Below are 18,267 nucleotides of genomic sequence, written 5' to 3'. Positions count from 1 at the left end.
CACCATTGAGGATAATGTTTGCTGTGGTTTTGTCATATATAGCTTTTATTATGTTAAGGTATGTTCCCTCTATTCCTGCTTTCTGGAGAGTTTTTATCATAAATGGGTGTTGAATTTTATCAAAGGCTTTCTCTGCATCTATTGAGATAATCATATGGCTTTTATTTTTCAATTTGTTGATGTGGTGTATTACATTTATTGATTTGCAGATATTGAAGAATCCTTGCATCCCTGGGATAAAGCCCACTTGGTCATGGTGTATGATCTTTTTAACGTGTTGTTGGATTCTGATTGCTAGAATTTTGTTAAGGATTTTTGCATCTATGTTCATCAGTGATATTGGCCTATAGTTTTCTTTTTTTGTGGCATCTTTGTCAGGTTTTGGTATTAGGGTGATGGTGGCCTCATAGAATGAGTTTGGAAGTTTACCTTCCTCTGCAATTTTCTGGAAGAGTTTGAGTAGGATAGGTATTAGCTCTTCTCTAAATTTTTGGTAGAATTCAGCTGTGAAGCCATCTGGACCTGGGTGTTTGTTTGCTGGAAGATTTCTGATTACAGTTTCAATTTCCGTGCTTGTGATGGGTCTGTTAAGATTTTCTATTTCTTCCTGGTCCAGTTTTGGAAAGTTGTACTTTTCTAAGAATTTCTTCCACATTGTCCATTTTATTGGCATATAATTGCTGACAGTAGTCTCTTATGATCTTTTGTATTTCTGTGTTGTCTGTTGTGATCTCTCCATTTTCATTTCTAATTTTATTGATTTGATTTTTCTCCCTTTGTTTCTTGATGAGTCTGGCTAATGGTTTGTCATTTTTATTTATCCTTTCAAAGAACCAGCTTTTGGCTTTGTTGATTTTTGCTATGGTCTCCTTTGTTTCTTTTGCATTTATTTCTGCCCTAATTTTTAAGATTTTTTTCCTTCTACTAACCCTGGGGTTCTTCATTTCTTCCTTTTCTAGTTGCTTTAGGTATAGAGTTAGGTTATTTATTTGACTTTTTTTCTTGTTTCTTGAGGTATGCCTGTATTGCTATGAACTTTCCCCTTAGCACTGCTTTTACAGTGTCCCATAGGTTTTGGGTTGTTGTGTTTTCATTTTCATTTGTTTCTATGCACATTTTGATTTCTTTTTTGATTTCTTCTGTGATTTGTTAGTTATTCAGCAGCGTGTTGTTCAGCCTCCATATGTTGGAATTTTTAATAGTTTTTCTCCTGTAATTGAGATCTAATCTTACTACATTGTGGTCAGAAAAGATGCTTGGAATGATTTCAATTTTTCTGAATTTACCAAGGCTAGATTTATGGCCTGGAATGTGATCTATCCTGGAGAAGGTTCTGTGTGCGCTTGAGAAAAAGGTGAAATTCATTGTTTTGGGGTGAAATGTCCTATAGATATCAATTAGGTCTAACTGGTCTATTGTATCATTTAAAGTTTGTGTTTCTTTGTTAATTTTCTGTTTAGTTGATCTATCCATAGGTGTGAGTGGGGTATTAAAGTCTTCCACTATTATTGTGTTATTGTTAATTTCCCCTTTCATACTTGTTAGCATTTGTCTTACATATTGCGGTGCTCCTATGTTGGGTGCATATATATCAGAACTTATCTTTTTAAACTTAATAATAAGAAGACAAACAACTTGATTTTTCAAATGAGTAAAACATGCAAACAAATATTTCACCAAAGAAAATACATGGATGCCAAACAAGCACATAAACAAATTCTCAATATCTTTAGTCATTAAAGGAATGCAACTTGAAACCACATTGAGATGCTACTTTACTTTCCTTGGAATGACCAAAATTTAAAAGACTGACAATATCTAGGGTTGGTGAGAATGTGGAATAACTGGGATTCTCATACATTGTGGGTGAGAATGCAAAATGGTACAGCCATTCTGGAAAATGTTTGGCATACACACCATCTAGCAATTCTACTCATAAGCAATTACCCAGAGAAATGAAAACACACTTCCACACAATTTTTGTATGCAAATGTTCATAGCCACTCTATTATGCTCAATGACTGGGGGGAAAAATCCAAATGTCCATGGACCTGTGAATGGATTAAGAATATTATAGGACATCCACACAATGGAATATTATTCAGCAAACAAATGAAAAAGATAATGCTACCTGCAATAACATGCATGAATCTCAAAAGCAGTTCAGAAACAAACTACATAACTGCTGCCAGGCAGAGAAGGAATGAATTCTGCCTTCCTCCATCTTTTTTTCTATTGGGACCCTCAACAGATTTGATGACCCTGGGCATCAGGCATAGTTCCACTGGTAAAGAGTCTGCCTGCAATGCAGGAGACCCTGGTTCAATTGCTGGGTCAGGAATATCTGCTGGAGAAGGGATAGGCTACCCACTCCAATATTCTTGGGCTTCCCTGGTGGCTCAGCTGGTAAAGAATCTGCCTGCAATGCAGGAGACCTGGGTCTGATCCCTGGGTTGGGAAAATCCCCTGGAGAAGGGAAAGGCTACCCATTCCAGTATTGTGGCCTGGAGAATTCCATGGACTGCATAGTCCACGGGGTCGCAAAGAGTCCGACATGACTGAGTGACTTCACTTACTCACTTACTTATCCTCATTGAGGAAGGCCATCTGCTTGACTGAGTCTGCCAATTCAAACACTAACCTCATTTATATACACCGTTACTGACACACCCAGAAATAATGGTTAGCCAAATATCTAGGCACCCCATGGCCCAGTCAAGTTAACACATAAACTATCACACTTTCCTTAAAACTTTTAACCCTAATCTGGGTTAGAAACCTTCTTTGGGCCTCCCACTACACCCCGAGAATACCACTATCATTACAAAATTGAGTCAAGCCAGGATAAATTACCCAAATTTAATGACATTCTTCCTCCCAGTTTCTGAGCTCTGGAAGTTCCTTATGCTTTCACATCTGAGTTCCAGTTCTCTTCCTACAGCATCAGCAAATCTCAGGTCTCCCCTGCCCTTGTAAAAGCTTCAGGGTGTGCTCCATGTTATGGTCTCAGCTATTCCCTCCCTCCCTCTACTGCTAGAAGAAACTGTGGGGACCTTTGGGTCCCAGGAGTTGAGGGAGCAAGGAAGGTGGTCTACCACTCAGGCTCAGCTCTTGATTTCTTTTGTTCTTCTCAAGAACCTAAAAACAACTTCAGTTGCATCTTCTACTCTCATGGAGGCCAGTCTCCTGCCATACCTGTTCAGTAAGTCTGAGCAAGACATTCATATTCAGCCCCATCCTTGGCTTGTGTCAGACATAATTGTACTCTAAAATCCTAAAATAATTTTGCACTGTCCCAGCTGGAAGTTACAAAATGCTCTCTCCTAATTTGACATTGCAGCAAGCCCAGTTATCCTCTCCCAGTTCCTGGAATCCCCATCTAAGCAGCGGTTCACCTTTGGCTGTGGGCCTCAGATGAGCACAGAGATACTCCCAGAAGCCACCAGCCAGCGTGGCCACAGAGCCCTTCCTATCAACCACCTTCAGAACACAATCAGACCCAAAACCAGGAGAACCCATCCCTGGAATGCCTTCCCCTCCAGTCTACTTCCTTCTCAAAGTCTCCAGTTCTCAATGCAGTGGCTTCCCACAGATCTTCTCTCGGTGGGGAAAAGAAAATTCTGCCATATACCTAACACTTACCAGCATGACTTTCTGCTTATTTTAATGTCAGTCCCACAAGCATCTTGAAGGTAAGTACCAAGCCTTGCTCATTGTCATCCTCCCAGTGTCCAGAACAGTATTTGCCACATACCAAATTTAAAAAAAAAAAAGAAGAAGAAAAGAATGCCCCATAGTTCTCTTGAATTGGAAGAATAATACAAGATTATGATTTATTCCCCACTCCAGTAGTCTTGTCTGGAGAATTCCATGGACAGAGGAACCTGGTGAGCTACAGTCCATGGGGTCCGACAGTCATGTTGGACCCAACGGAGCATCTACACACACACACACACACACACACACACACAATTTATTCCAAGCACAAATCTTTAAGCAAGTCCATGAAAAGGTGGCTGTAGAAAGGCTTTAGGCATTCACCATCCCATCCCCATCAGATATTATTTGAGGTGTAAGAATGCCCAGAAGTTTTGGTGCAATGCTGAATCTGTACTGAGGGAAAGGCTTCTATTTTCATGGTAGGACTTAACTTGTGGGTCAAAACCAAGAAGGTAAACTGGGCAGGAATGAGAAATGTTAGCTGAAAGATGGGGGAAGAGAAGAGAGCAGGGTAGAGAGACACTGGATTGTGAAAAAAAACTGATAATTTGCACTCTACACATGCGCCCCGACTGTCACCTCTATCTAGACTTTAAGTTCATTTAAGAAGCAGGCTGGTTCCCACTCTTCCTACTCACAGGCTTAGTCTCCATGGCCCCTGTTTTCCAAGGGCTTCAGTCCTCTGGCAGACAGATCAACAGAGCTCTACTGCAGCTCCATTTCTGTCCTCCCCTGCAATGAATACCCTCCAGCCTTCTTTCACACCATGTGAATTAAAAGCACTTCAGTGAGAAAATTACTGGAAGGAATACAGTTTCAAGGCCATTTGGCAGCCATGTGGTGTCAGTGGTACCAGCAGCAGTTCACCTTTGGCTGTGGGCCTCAGATGAGCACAGAGATGCTCCCAGGAGCCACCAGCCAGTGGCCACAGAGCCCTTCCTAGCAACCATCTTCAGAACACAATCAGACCCAAAACCAGGGGAACCCATCCCTGGGATGCCATCCCCTCCAGCCTACTTCCTTCTCAAAATCTCCAGCTCTCAGTGCAGTGGCTTCCCACAGACCTTCTCTCAGGGAAGATGAGAGGATCGCACCACCCCTCCCCCTTCTCCATTTTTGAAATGGCTCCAGGAGTACCAGATGTACAGACTCTTCCAGAAGGGTGTTGGAGGAGAGTGCAGTGCACTGAGAGCACCGAGGCGCCCTGATTATGCAAGGAATATGAGAGCCCCTCTATTCATCACCTCGAGGTAGACTATTAAACCTCTGGAAGCCTTCCACACGGTTTAGGAACGGAGATCCATTATGCCTTCCCTCAGGTTCCATTGAACACCAGCGAAGAAACATATGGTGAGTCAGTTCTAATGGAATTCCACACCACATGCGGGCTCTGCGCACAGCGCCGGGTAGGGTAGGGAAAGCTGGCCCCAAGCAGCCTTTGATGGCAGCTTCTCTGAGCGCTTTCTGCAACAGGATTTTCTTGCTTTCACCATGTAGCGATGGGAGGCTGGGGGAATTTGTCATCTTCTAACAAAGAATTTGTTAAGTGTAGCCATCGCTCTCTGTCCTCATCTCTTAGATGAGTTCATTAGCTGACCTTGGGCCAGTCACTTCGCCCCCAACCCCCACCCTCACCCCCACCCCCGGCCAAACCTCAGTCTTCTCCTTAAAATAGCCACAGACAATACACCACTCCGATTTCACAAGTTTTTTAATAAGGAAACACCTCAGCAGAAAGAACAGTCTTTTGGAAAGCATTTCAGATTTGTGTCATTTACCATCACCATCCACCTCCCAGATTTCCTATCTCCAACTCATCTCTCTAAGATATAGGAGTCAACCACTCTCTCCTAAGGAAGGTTGAAACTAAAACAATAAAACTAGAGGATTAATAATAGTGATACCAAGAAAAAAAATTCTCCAAGACTACTCAAGATGAGCTCTAGAGTCAATTCCTCTTCAGCAGGTATTAATAGAATTTTAAGAACAAAAACCTACCTTCCCCTTTGTCTTCCCTCTCCCTGACTCAAAAATAAATGAATAAATAAAAGTGATTATGGAGTGAGAGCCATACTGATGATTTTGACTGATCAACTGGAGAAATTTAGATAAATTTGGCTCTTCATTAACTGCAGCTGTTGTTTCTTTCAGTGCCTTAATGCAATTTATCATTTGAACGTGCTGGCTGAGGAGCGTTCCTCGAGTTTTCTTTTGCCTTCAATCGTTAATCCTAACAGTATGAATCCAATTTCTATAGTTAGCCTTGAAAAAAGTCCCTTTCCTCTCCTCTAAGGTTGTTCTTATTGAAAAGTTATGCTTTTAGAACAGTTTCTCTCTCTCTCTCTCTGTCTCAAACACACAGACATGCACGCATGCATGCATACATGAACGTACACAGCACTATCAACAAATTCCTATTCAAACCCAAATTCAGCTCCTGTGCCCTAAAAGGGCAAGTGTAAGAAACTCTCTGGAGGCAGCTCTCCGATTCCCACGCCCCCTCCCTGCCACCACCCCAGCTTATCACAGTCCCCACGTACTTCCTTATTTAGAACATGCTGAATTTGGCCTCCAAATTCAAGCAAACAGAAGTAAGGTCTCCCTGGGCTTCTTTAAGTGGTAAAGAATCTGCCTGCCACTGCAGGAGACATGGGTTTGATCCCGGTCCAGGAAGATCCCATATGCCATGGAGCAACGAAGCTCATGTGCCATAACTATTGAGCCTATGCTCTAGAGCCCAGAAGCCCCTGTTACTGAATCCATGTGCCACAACTACTGAAGCTGGAGCGCCCTAGAGTCCATGCTCTGCAACAAGAGAAGCTACCAAATGAGAAGCCTGCGCACGGAAACTAGAGAGCAGCCCCTACTCCTCACCACTAGAGAAAACCCGCACACAGCAGCGAAGACCCTGTAGAGTCAATGAATAAAATCTTTTTTAAAACATAGGGGGGAAAAAAAGGGCATCTGGCCTCCAAACCTCAATGAGATTTCCAGCTCCAGTGCACAAAAAGAAAGTTTTGTGGTTCCACATGACTTGTCTGTGAATGAGGGCTGTGAGGTGATAAATGACCTCCAAACAATATTGGCTTATTTAAACTAAACTATTATTCATTTATACAGGAGGATGAATCATGATGATCTGGATTTTAAAAAATGAAGGGGAGACAGCCTCAGAACTTGTTTCTTGCGGATATTCCAGGAGTAGCATGATGCTGGGCTTTATGTGGTTTCTCTTTATTCTTAGAACTTTAGTTACTGTCTTAATTATTACATTGTTTCTCTTGGAAGGGGGAGGAGAAACAGACAGACTGTATTCTCTCTTTTCATGCCATAATGGATTCAATGTCAAGAATAATTAAATGCCACAGGGTGGTAGCCACCAATGGATGCTGACATCTTTCAGGAAAACCCACCCAGGAAAGAAGAAAATAGAAATGTCTCAGCATCTGTGTGTCTTTCCTGACTTCATTATGTAGGCGGAGATCCCAACATCTTAAACTAAAATGGAAAAAAAGAGCAGCACGTCCTCTGTAAGCTATTAATTATCCTGTGTTTGGAATGAGAGTGTTCAGAAGAACAAACGTGGATGTTGTAACATTTTCCAAAGTAGAAGAAGCAGGGTGTTTACTCTTATGCATGCTGAGGAAAGGAAGCCCCCAAAATAGAGGTTACTCCAGAGAACTGAGAACCAAGATGGGGCATCTTCAAAGGTCCCCATTCTGAGTTTTCGAGGGAGCAAAGGTGGGCAAGGAAGTAAGGGAGATGTTACTGGCTAGTTTATCAACAACTGATTAAAAGGTTCTACTTCTAGCTCTAAGAACTAACTGCAAACAAAATCACTGATGAATATCTGAGGTAGATGGGACTGAGTTAAGCACTGGAAAAGCACTAAAATCTTTTAGGAACATCAGGAAACCAAGGTCAGCCATGGTATGGACTCTGAAGTTCAAGTTCACCTTGAAATGCTAAAGCCAGGGCAGTGCTAAAGCTAATGCACTTTCAGGGCATTTTACTCACTCTGGCAAAAAAAAAAAAAAGTCATCACAGCACACATCAGTGATTTTAGTTCAGCAGAAAAGTTGGCCCCTCTGGGAGTAGCAAAATCTGTTAGACAAATGATAGCCTAGAAAATGTACTATCCTCTATAAGTTCCCAACACTCAGTGAAGAGCCTATTAATTTCCATGTGTTGAGCACAAGCCTCAGTTCTCCATACAGCTTGAATGATAACTAATATCTCCACAATGTTACAATCACACACGTCCCATCTCTTCTTTTTTTCATTTTGTGGGGGACTCTCCTCTCTCCCTGCCTGTCCCCCCAGTCTTCTTTACTATTAAGAACTTGTTCTTGATCCTGTATTTCCTTGTTTCAATATCCCATGCTTTGAGGAGCCAGTCGCTCACTCCTGGTTCACAGATGAAGTACACAGATAAAGCAAAAGCCTTACCAAGCCAACAAGCAGGGCCAGGCCAGATGCTGTCAGCTCTTCTGTGGGAAGCTGGGATGCAATCCCCTGAGCTATGAGGGAACCTGATGGGAACAGAGAGTGCAACTCTGTCATCCCAGCTGCAAAATAAATGTCAGATTTTAAACACCAGCCCCAAGTCCTCCTTCCCTTTTTCTCTGAAGAGCCACCAACTAAACACTTGACTATAAGACGTGCCAGGAGAAGGCAATGGCACCCCACTCCAGTACTCTTGCCTGGAAGATCCCATGGATGGAGGAGCCTGGTAGGCTGCAGTCCATGGGGTCGCTAGGAGTCGGACATGACTGAGCGACTTCACTTTCACTTTTCACTTTCATGCATTGGAGAAGGAAATGGCAACCCACTCCAGTGTTCTTGCCTGGAGAATCACAGGGACGGGGTAGCCTGGTGGGCTGCCATCTATGGGGTCGCACAGAGTCGGACACGACTGAAGTGACTTAGCAGCAGCAGCAGCAGCAGCAGCAGCAGCAGCATAAGACGTGCCATGAAAACTCGGAGCTCTGCAGGAACCCCAAGACCCAGTACTTCTGCAGGATGCATCTCAGGTCAGAGATCTTTCCAAATGGCTCAGAATGGAAGGCCAAGGGCCTTCTTGGTTCTCCTTGAGGTGTTAGAATTCCTCCTCCTCACTCCCAAATGAGTACACACCACACCAGAAATTCCAGCCCACAAAACTAAATGCAACAGTGTTACACCCCAGGGTTCTTGACCTTCCCACATCAAAAGCAATAGCCTAAGGGCCTATTCAGACAAGAAATTCAGGCAAGGCTTTATTGGGGTCCCTGCTGCAGCAGTGGGGAGAAGGAACAAACAGCACATTCCCTTGCTTGCTTACTTCTTGTTGGGGTCAAGTTTGTACCTTCTGTGGGGTGAGGAGCTTCCCTGATAGCTCAGTTGGTAAAGAATCTGTCTCCAATGCAGGAAACCTGCGTTCGATTCCTGGGTTGGGAAGATCTGCTGGCGAAGGGATAGGCTACCCATTTCAGTATTCTGGCCTAGAGAATTCCATGGACTATAGAGTCCAAGATGTCGCAAAGAGTTGGGCACAACTGAGCAACTTTCATTTTACATGGGGTGAGGGTAGGGGTATGTCCAGGGGTCAGGCCAGAGGGGAAGCTTGGGTGGTTTGCCCACCCCTTAGATGGAGTTGTGTGCAGAGGGCATACACGGTACCCTGCTTTTGTTCCTGACACTCTGTTTTTATTCCAGGCCCTTCAGAACTGTGGCAGTTGGGTTTCTTGATCTCTTTGTATCTCTTGGGACCAGAAATTTGCCCCGACTGTGCATGTACCAGTTATTTGTAGTCCCATACAGTTTCTTTGTAGTTTGTTTCTTGAGGAGAGGTGTGTCCAGGTGCAAGCATTACAGCTCTGCAGTGAAGGGTCCCAGGTCCCAGGCCTCTGTCAGCAACACAGCAGCAGGATTCCAAGAAAGATTTATTCCACATCCCTCCAACCCAATCACTCCCTTTCAACCCTTTGCTCTGTGCTCTTCCCATCTCTGAATAGGGTAAGGCGTCAGAACAGAGCACACAGGACCCCAACATCAGCTCTCACTATCTTATACCAAAAGCCTATTGAAAGAACATTGCCAGCACTCCACACCCACATAAAAAACAAAGCACAACAAATGTCATTTGTTTGTGTATCTCTTACCACCCAAGAAGATACTGTCATCATGGCTACCACCCCAGTTCCTGGTTGGAAAACACCTACTCAATATTACTGCGCATAAGTCTGTAGCAAATGAATCAATAGTTATTTGAATACCTACTGTCATAGATACAAAATGCTTTATAGCCCAAGTTCAGTTTGAGTGCCATAGTTCAAATTCCTGACCTAGAAACAAAATTTGCAAACAACTGACTCTCCTGACCGCCAGAGAACTTTCCTTGGACACTCTGGCCACCTTGGAGAAGCAAGCCTGTCCCCTACCAACTGGGCAATCAAGAACTTTCCACACTCCTGTCTGCCTCCTCAATGAGAAGTATGACTTTAAGAACTAGAGGGGAGATAAAGAGATGATGTACTCAGTAAATATGTATCGAGCCCCCAGTATGTTCCAGGCAGTGTTCAGGGACCAAAGACATAATGATAAACTGGGTGACCAGGCAGCCTACTATCAATTGTTTCATCCAGTCCTCACAATCATGTCTATAACCACATGACTTAACCAACAAAGAAAGGTAAAGAAACTCATGCAAGCCCCTCCAAATAGAATGGATGGGATTGGGATTGAAATCCAGGTCTGCAAATTCCAAACCACTGTTCTTCCCAGGAGATCTCACTGCCCCCTGAGTTTGTAAGGGATGAATGCAAGATCAAGACCTGTCCTATTGTTCTCTTGCCTGTTACTAGAAAACTGGTAAGGAGATAATCTTGGGTGCCAATCAGACCCACTCCTTGTTCAGTCCAGGGCTGGACCATTGTCAGTGGGAAAGGGGACCTCCTGTTGGTCCCCGCCACTGATAGCACATGATCACATGCTGATGCCAAATGATCCAACAGGCCCATTTGTCCTCTGGGCATAAGCTTAAGTCACCAGCAATGCCAAGGACTCCAAAATAAAGCGTGAGGAAAAACAATTTTTAAGAAGAGTTGATACTTTAAAAAATGAAAACACACCAACATAGTAAGATAAGAATTCTGTTAGATTTCTTTATGTGTTTTGTAGAGCTTTGTGTTATTTTCACTCTGAATGACATAGAGAAAGAGGGATTCTAAAATCCTACAGTGCTTGAGGCCTCTAAAACTCTTAATCTTACCTATGAGGGGCGCTTAGAAGATTCTACTCTTAGGCCTATCTTTTGTCCAGAAGAGAAGGTACACATTCGACCTCTGGTCTTTAGAAAGAGAAGGTATTATTATTCCCATTTTTACATAAGTAACTGCAATACTAACCTCAGATATGCAGATGACACCACCCTTATGGCAGAAAGTGAAGAGGAACTAAAAAGCCTCTTGATGAAAGTGAAAGTGGAGAGTGAAAAAGTTGGCTTAAAGCTCAATATTCAGAAAACGAAGATCATGGCATCCGGTCCCATCACTTCATGGCAAATAGATGGGGAAACAGTGGAAACAGGGTCAGAATTTATTTTGGGGGGCTCCAAAATCACTGTAGATGGTGACTGCAGCCATGAAATTAAAAGACGCTTACTCCTTGGAAGGAAAGTTATGACCAACCTAGATAACATATTCAAAAGCAGAGACATTACTTTGCCAACAGAGGTCCGTCTAGTCAAGGCTATGGTTTTTCCTGTGGTCATGTATGGATGTGAGAGTTGGACTGTGAAGAAAGCTGAGTGCCGAAGAATTGATGCTTTTGAACTGTGGTGTTGGAGAAGACTCTTGAGACTCCCTTGGACTGCAAGGAGATCCAACCACTCCATTCTGAAGGAGATCAGCCCTGGGATTTCCTTGGAGGGAATGATGCTGAAGCTGAAACTCTAGTACTTTGGCCACCTCATGCGAAGAGTTGACTCATTGGAAAAGACTCTGATGCTGGGAGGGATTGGGGGCAGGAGGAGAAGGGGACGACAGAGGATGAGATGGCTAGATGGCATCACTGACTCAATGGATGTGGGTCTGGGTGGACTCCGGGAGTTGGTGATGGACAGGGAGGCCTGGCGTGCTGTGATTCATGGGGTTGCAAAGAGTCAGACATGACTGAGCAACTGAACTGAACTGCAATACACAATATAGTAAAATGACTTAGCCAAGGTCATACAGGAAAAGCTAATAGTAGACCAGAAGCTGAGTTTTTCTGCCCTCTCCAGCACTGCTCTCTACCACTCTCCCTAAGAGTTGGGAGGATAAGTGCTATCAAAAGTACAAAAACTGGGGGTGCCAAGACACCAAGACAGTGAAGTGAGAGACTCAAGTCCCTGATCCCCAACAAAAATCAACAATTAGACAGCTATCCACAAACAAAAAGGCTCTAGGAGAGCTCAAGAGTCCATTTAAGAAAATTCAGCAACCCAGCAGAACAAAACACCTAAGAATAACCACACCAACAAGGCTGGACGAACAGCTCCATTATGCCTGCAGCATCCCATCCCCCAGGCTAGCAGTGCTCAGCTCCAGGAGAGAATTTCCAGATACAAAAGTTCCTCTCACCAGAAAGGGAGAGGAGGGTGAGTGACCAGTGTCCCAGCCTTTTGGGGCACTCCACAAAGACCCACTTCAGTTTCATCCCACCCAGAGACCAGTAAAGCTGAAAGGTATAGAAACAGCAAGAACAAGGAAGAAGAGCAAGGGCCACCACTATTAGTCACACTGTGGGGGTGACCAGGACTCCCAGCGACCTGTTTTGCACAGGACTGCAGCAGGTTTTGCCACTGAGAAATCAACAGCCAGCACAGCAGCTGTTGATGCCCTGCAGATTTCACCACCTTTTACCTCTCAGCTATTTCCATTTGTAGACTCCAGCCACCTAAGTCCCTCCATGCTCTCTTCCACCACTGCCCCAGCAGAGCCTGGGACACACACCTGCTCAGGCTTTTGTGGTTGCACAAAAGGGGACATGAGCCTAGATGCCTGCAGCTGCTTCCTACCCCCTTGTGCATACTTGGAGCTGCATTTCCAGCCCTAGACTTGCACACCACCAGCCTGATTCTCATTACCAGCTTCTACTGCCACGAGCACAAACGTGGCAAGATCCCGTAGCCGCAAAAGTGCACATAAACAGCCAGGGCACCCAGAACTGCTTGTGGGCCTGGATCCAGCCCTGTTTCTTGTTACTGGTCCATACCACTGGGCTTACCTGCAGCGAGTTACTCCAGCAGTGCACCTGCACACCCCCAGCCTGATTTTCTTCATCAGCCTCCACTGCCAGGTGTTCGTGTATGGGAAGAACCTACAATCACAAGAGTACATATGAACAGCCAGCACTCCTGCAGCTGAAAGTATGCCTGCAGATGCCCCAAGTCCTTGATTCTAGTCCTAGCCCCCACCACTTTGTGAGTATCTACAACCAGCCCTGACTGCTACATAGGCATCTGCAGCCAAAACTCACAGCTAAGTGTGTGTGCTCAGCTGGTTTTCAGTGCTGCCTGCCACGGACCCTACCTACTGAACCTGGAGGTGCTGCCGAGGACACCACTGACGACCCGCTCCCTGCTCTGTAGCACTAGCCAAGCACCACACAGTTGTCGTTGCTGTGGACCCTGGTGGCCTGAGCCAGAGACATTATGTCCTTCTGGAAACAGAGTTGCCACACTCTCCTGCACTTGGCACTCCACATCAATATACCCAAGGTCACAGAATGATCTAGAGTGCTCCCACCTGCATGTGCAAGTCTTTCTAGAAATACCAAAGCCAGCAAATATAAAACCACCTACACAAGCAACTATAAAGCCACCTACACAAGAAATCACAAAATATTGGGAAAACATTACACCACCAAAGAATCACAGTGAACTTCCAGTACATGATAACAAAGCAATGGAGACATATGAATTGCCCAACAAAGAACTCAAAATAATTGGTCTCAGAGAGCTACTAGAGAACAGAGATAAGTAATATAACTAAATCAAGACATGAGTATAAGAACAAAATGAGAAATTCAACATAAATATGGGAGACATAGAAAAGAACCAAGCAGAAATTTTTTTAGCTGACGAATACAATGACTGAACTAAAAAAGTCAATAGAGAGCTTCAGCTTAGTTACCTCAAAAGCAGATCATTCAAAATTATCCAATCAGGAGATCAAAAATAGAAAAATGAAAATGATAAAGAAAATCTACTTGAATAAGGAGAAGAAAGAAAGAAAAAAAGAGGCAAGAACCTTACTTACATAAATAATGATTGAGAAATTCTCAAACCTGGTGAGAGATTTGGATATCCACATTCATGAAGCTAATAGATTCCCCTATTATTTCAATCCAAAATTTCTTCTCCAAGACACATTATAACAAAACTGTCTAAAATCAAATATAAAGATAATTTTCCAAGAAGCAAGAGAAAAAACAATTCTCTCATACAAGGGAACCCCTATAAGTCAATCAGCAGATTTCTCAGAGACCTTGAAGGCCAGGGGAGATTGGGACAATACATTCAAAGTGCTACAGAAAAAAAACTTTCAACAAACAATATTTTACCCAGCAACATTGTCCTTCACATATAAAGGAAAGATAAAGAGTTTCCCAAACAAACAAAAGCTGAGAGTTCATCACCACTAGACCTGACTTGCAAGACATGCTGAATGAGCTTTGAAGTCGAAATGAAGAGATGCTAATTATTAACATAAAAATATAATACACTGGTAATGATAAGTATATAGTCAGATTTAGAATATTTTAATGCTGTAATATATTAGCATTTCTAACCATTTCTCTCCAGTTTAAAGGTTAAAGACAAAAGTATTTAAAAGGCTATAAACACAAAAATTGTTAATGGATACACAATATAAAAAGATGTAAATTGTAAACCAAAAACATAAAATGTGGAGGATGAGTGAAAGTGTAGAGTATGCAGTTGAAGCTGTGATTGGCTTGAAATAGACTATTTATATCAATAAGATGTTTCAAGTAAGCCTAAGAGGTAAACACAAACCAAAAACCTATAGCAGATACACACAAGATAATGAGAAGAAAATTAAAGTATACCACTAGGAAAATCATCAATTCACAAAGGAAGACGGCAAGAGAGGAACAAAGAAACTACAAAACAGCCAGAAAACAATAAGAGGCAAGAGTAGGTCTTCACCTATCAAGAACTGTGAACTTCCTGATGTTCAAGCTGGTTTTAGAAAAGGCAGAGGAACCAGAAATCAAATTGCCAACATCCACTGGATCATGGAAAAAGCAAAAGAGTTCCAGAAAAACATCTATTTCTGCTTTATTGACTATGCCAAAGCCTTTGACTCTGTGGATCACAATCAACTGTGGAAAATTCTTCAAGAGATGGGAATACCAGACCACCTGATCTGCCTCTTGAGAAATTTGTATGCAGGTCAGGAAGCAACAGTTAGAACTGGACATGGAACAACAGACTGGTTCCAAATAGGAAAAGGAGGTCGTCAAGGCTGTATATTGTCACCCTGTTTATTTAACTTATATGCAGAGTACATCATGAGAAATGCTGGACTGGAAGAAACACAAACTGGAATCAAGATTGCCAGGAGAAATATCAATAACCTCAGATATGCAGATGACACCACCCTTATGGCAGAAAGTGAAGAGGAACTAAAAAGCCTCTTGATGAAAGTGAAAGTGAAGAGTGAAAAAGTTGGCTTAAAGCTCAACATTCAGAAAACGAAGATCATGGCATCCGGTCCCATCACTTCATGGCAAATAGATGGGGAAACAGTGGAAACAGTGTCAGACTTTATTTTTGGGGGCTCCAAAATCACTGCAGATGGTGACTGCAGCCATGAAATTAAAAGACCCTTGCTCCTTGAAAGTAAAGTTATGACCAACCTAGATAGCATATTCAAGAGCAGAGACATTACTTTGCCCACAAAGGTTCGTCTAGTCAAGGCTATGGTTTTTCCTGTGGTCATGTATGGATGTGAGAGTTGGACTGTGAAGAAGGCTGAGCGCTGAAGAATTGATGCTTTTGATCTGTGGTGTTGGAGAAGACTCTTGAGAGTCCCTTGGACTGCAAGGAGATCCAACCAGTCCATTCTGAAGGAGATCAGCCCTGGAATTTCTTCGGAAGGAATGATGCTAAAGCTGAAACTCCAGTACTTTGGCCACCTCATGCGAAGAGTTGACTCATTGGAAAAGACTCTGATGCTGGGAGGGATTGGGGGCAGGAGGAGAAGGGGACGCCAGAGGATGAGATGGCTGGATGGCATCACTGACTTGATGGATGTGGATCTGAGTGAACTCTGGGAGTTGGTGATGGACAGGGAGGCCTGGCGTGCTGTGATTCATGGGGTCGCAAAGAGTCGGACACGACTGAGCGACTGATCTGATCTGATCTGATCAATAACTATTAAATGTAAATGGATTAAAGGCACCAAACAAAAAGTATAAAGTGATTGAATGGATAAAAAAAAAAAAAACAACTCAACACTATGCTACTATAAGAGACTTACTTTAGCTTCAAGGACACACATAGGCTAAAAGTAAAAGGTGGAAAAAGATATTCTGTGCATGTGGAAAACAAAAGAGAACAAGAATAACTATACTTTTATCTGAAAAGGTTGACTATAAGTCAAAATTTACACAGTTCATGGGGTTTCCACAGCAAGTATACTGGGGTGGTTTGCCATTGCCTCCTCCAGTGGATCACATCTTGTCAGAACTCTCCACTCTGACCTGTCTGTCTTGGGTGGCCCTGACTGGCATGGCTCATAGATTCATTGAGTTACACAAACCCCTTTGCCATAAGAGTCGGACTCAGCAACTGAACAAACAAACACAGTCAAAAATTGCAAGAGATTAAAAAAAAAACAAACAGTTATGTGATGATAAAGAGGTCAATTCAAGATGATATAATAATTGCAAATATATATATATGCACCCAACATTGGAATACCTAAATATATTAAGCAAATACTTACAGATCTGGAGGGATTAATAGACAATACAATAATAGTAAGTACTTCAATATCCTACTTTCAGCAATGGTTAGATCATCCACACAGAAAATCAATAAGGAAACACTGGACTTAAACTATACTTTAAGTCAAATGGACCTAACAGACATGTGCAAGACATTCAATTAAACAATAGCAGGATACATATTCTTCTTGAGAGTACATGAACTATTCTTCAGGATAGAAATACAACATACCAAAACTTATGGGATGTAGCAAAAGCAGTTCTAAGAGGGAATTTTATAGAATAAATGCTTACCCAGGTGTACATCCCCACCCAAACTTCATCTCAGGGTGTTCAGTATTCAATAGGAATTTTAATCATGTGGTATGCTCCTCAGTAACCTTGGAAAAATATCTCAACAGACAGGCCTGATGGGATGAAGAGGAAGTAGAGTCCAGCATGCCTTATAGAGACAGAAACCAGAGAAGTCAGTCAGTGTTCAAGATCCAAACTGACAGCTTATGCCCTTGGAAGACTGTCTTCAGACAATCCTTCTCTCATATTGCCATTAAAAGGAGTCAGGCCTTCTCTCTGTGTCCTGAAGCCTCTGTCCATCTCTCCTGTTTAAATTTGTGATTGGTTCATCATGCCCTTTTGAGCAGAGGTCAGCTCACAGATTGGCTGGCTTGAAGTCAAGTGCTCAACTTCTGTAGTCCAGTTATCTCTGTGCAGAAGACTAGGTCATGTGCTATACAGTCTTGTTACTCCAGGTGTGTGCTCTGGGGACCAGCAGCATCCATGTCACCAGGGAGCTTATTAGAAATGCAGATTCTTTCAGGTCCCACAGAGACCTACCGAATCGAAATATGCATTTAACAAGATCCTCCTGGGTAATTCATAGGCTCATTAAAGTTTGAGAAGAGATGGTATAGAATATAGCCCTTCAAGTTGGGAACTGCTCTGAGCTTCGTCACAAGCAAGCCACTGTGGACAGCAGTGATTACTCAGTCCCCTCTCAAGCCACGAATCACAGTGATATCTATCTCAATAGATAACAGAATATTATATATTCCTCCTTTTAGAGACACTTACATCTTTTTATAATAGATCCTAGAATCACAAAATCTGCAAAAAAGGAAAAGAGGGATCTCTTGGTGACATTTCAGGTACCATAATAGGCAATTGGAGAAGAGATAATTATTTATTGTGGGAGAGATTTTTATTGAAAAAGTGTGTTATGTTTGCTTTGTCTTGTATTAGAGTCCTACATCATCTATTAAGCTTGCCTCCAGAGAGACTACTTATTCTGTTGACTCTTCTGTCTCCATATAAAAACAACCCTGCCAAAGAAACTGTCTCTACTCTCTGCTGTAATGAAGTGCTCACCTTGAACCATCACTGCTAACTCCCTACAGAAAGGGGATCCTAAGGTTTTCTATCCAACCTCTTGACTTTATGGCTTCCCTGGATAGCTCAGCTGGTAAAGAATCTGCCTGCAATGCAGGAGATCTGGGTTCAATCCCTGGGTTGGGAAGATCCCCTGCAGAAGGGAAAGGCTACCCACTCCAG

At 42.9% G+C, this 18,267-nt stretch overlaps 1 long non-coding RNA gene across 2 annotated transcripts in view; it reads right to left on the bottom strand.

Annotated features, from left to right (window-relative positions):
- LOC147362993 (uncharacterized) overlaps nucleotides 1-13,093 on the bottom strand; it is a 142,100-nt gene extending 129,007 nt beyond the window's left edge. For both annotated transcript variants that reach the window (XR_015135690.1, XR_015135691.1), the window contains exon 1: nucleotides 12,970-13,093. This is a non-coding gene — a long non-coding RNA (uncharacterized LOC147362993). The remainder of the gene's footprint in view (nucleotides 1-12,969) is intronic.
- Between the last annotated feature and the right edge of the window lie 5,174 nt (nucleotides 13,094-18,267).

This window comes from Bos grunniens, chromosome 11, assembly GCF_055505025.1.
Source record: "Bos grunniens cultivar Pamir isolate PY7600 chromosome 11, Bosgru_T2T1.0, whole genome shotgun sequence".
Taxonomy (NCBI): Eukaryota; Metazoa; Chordata; class Mammalia; order Artiodactyla; family Bovidae; genus Bos; species Bos grunniens.
Note: the sequence above shows the minus strand (reverse complement) of the source record. Positions and strands in the feature narration are given on the sequence as shown.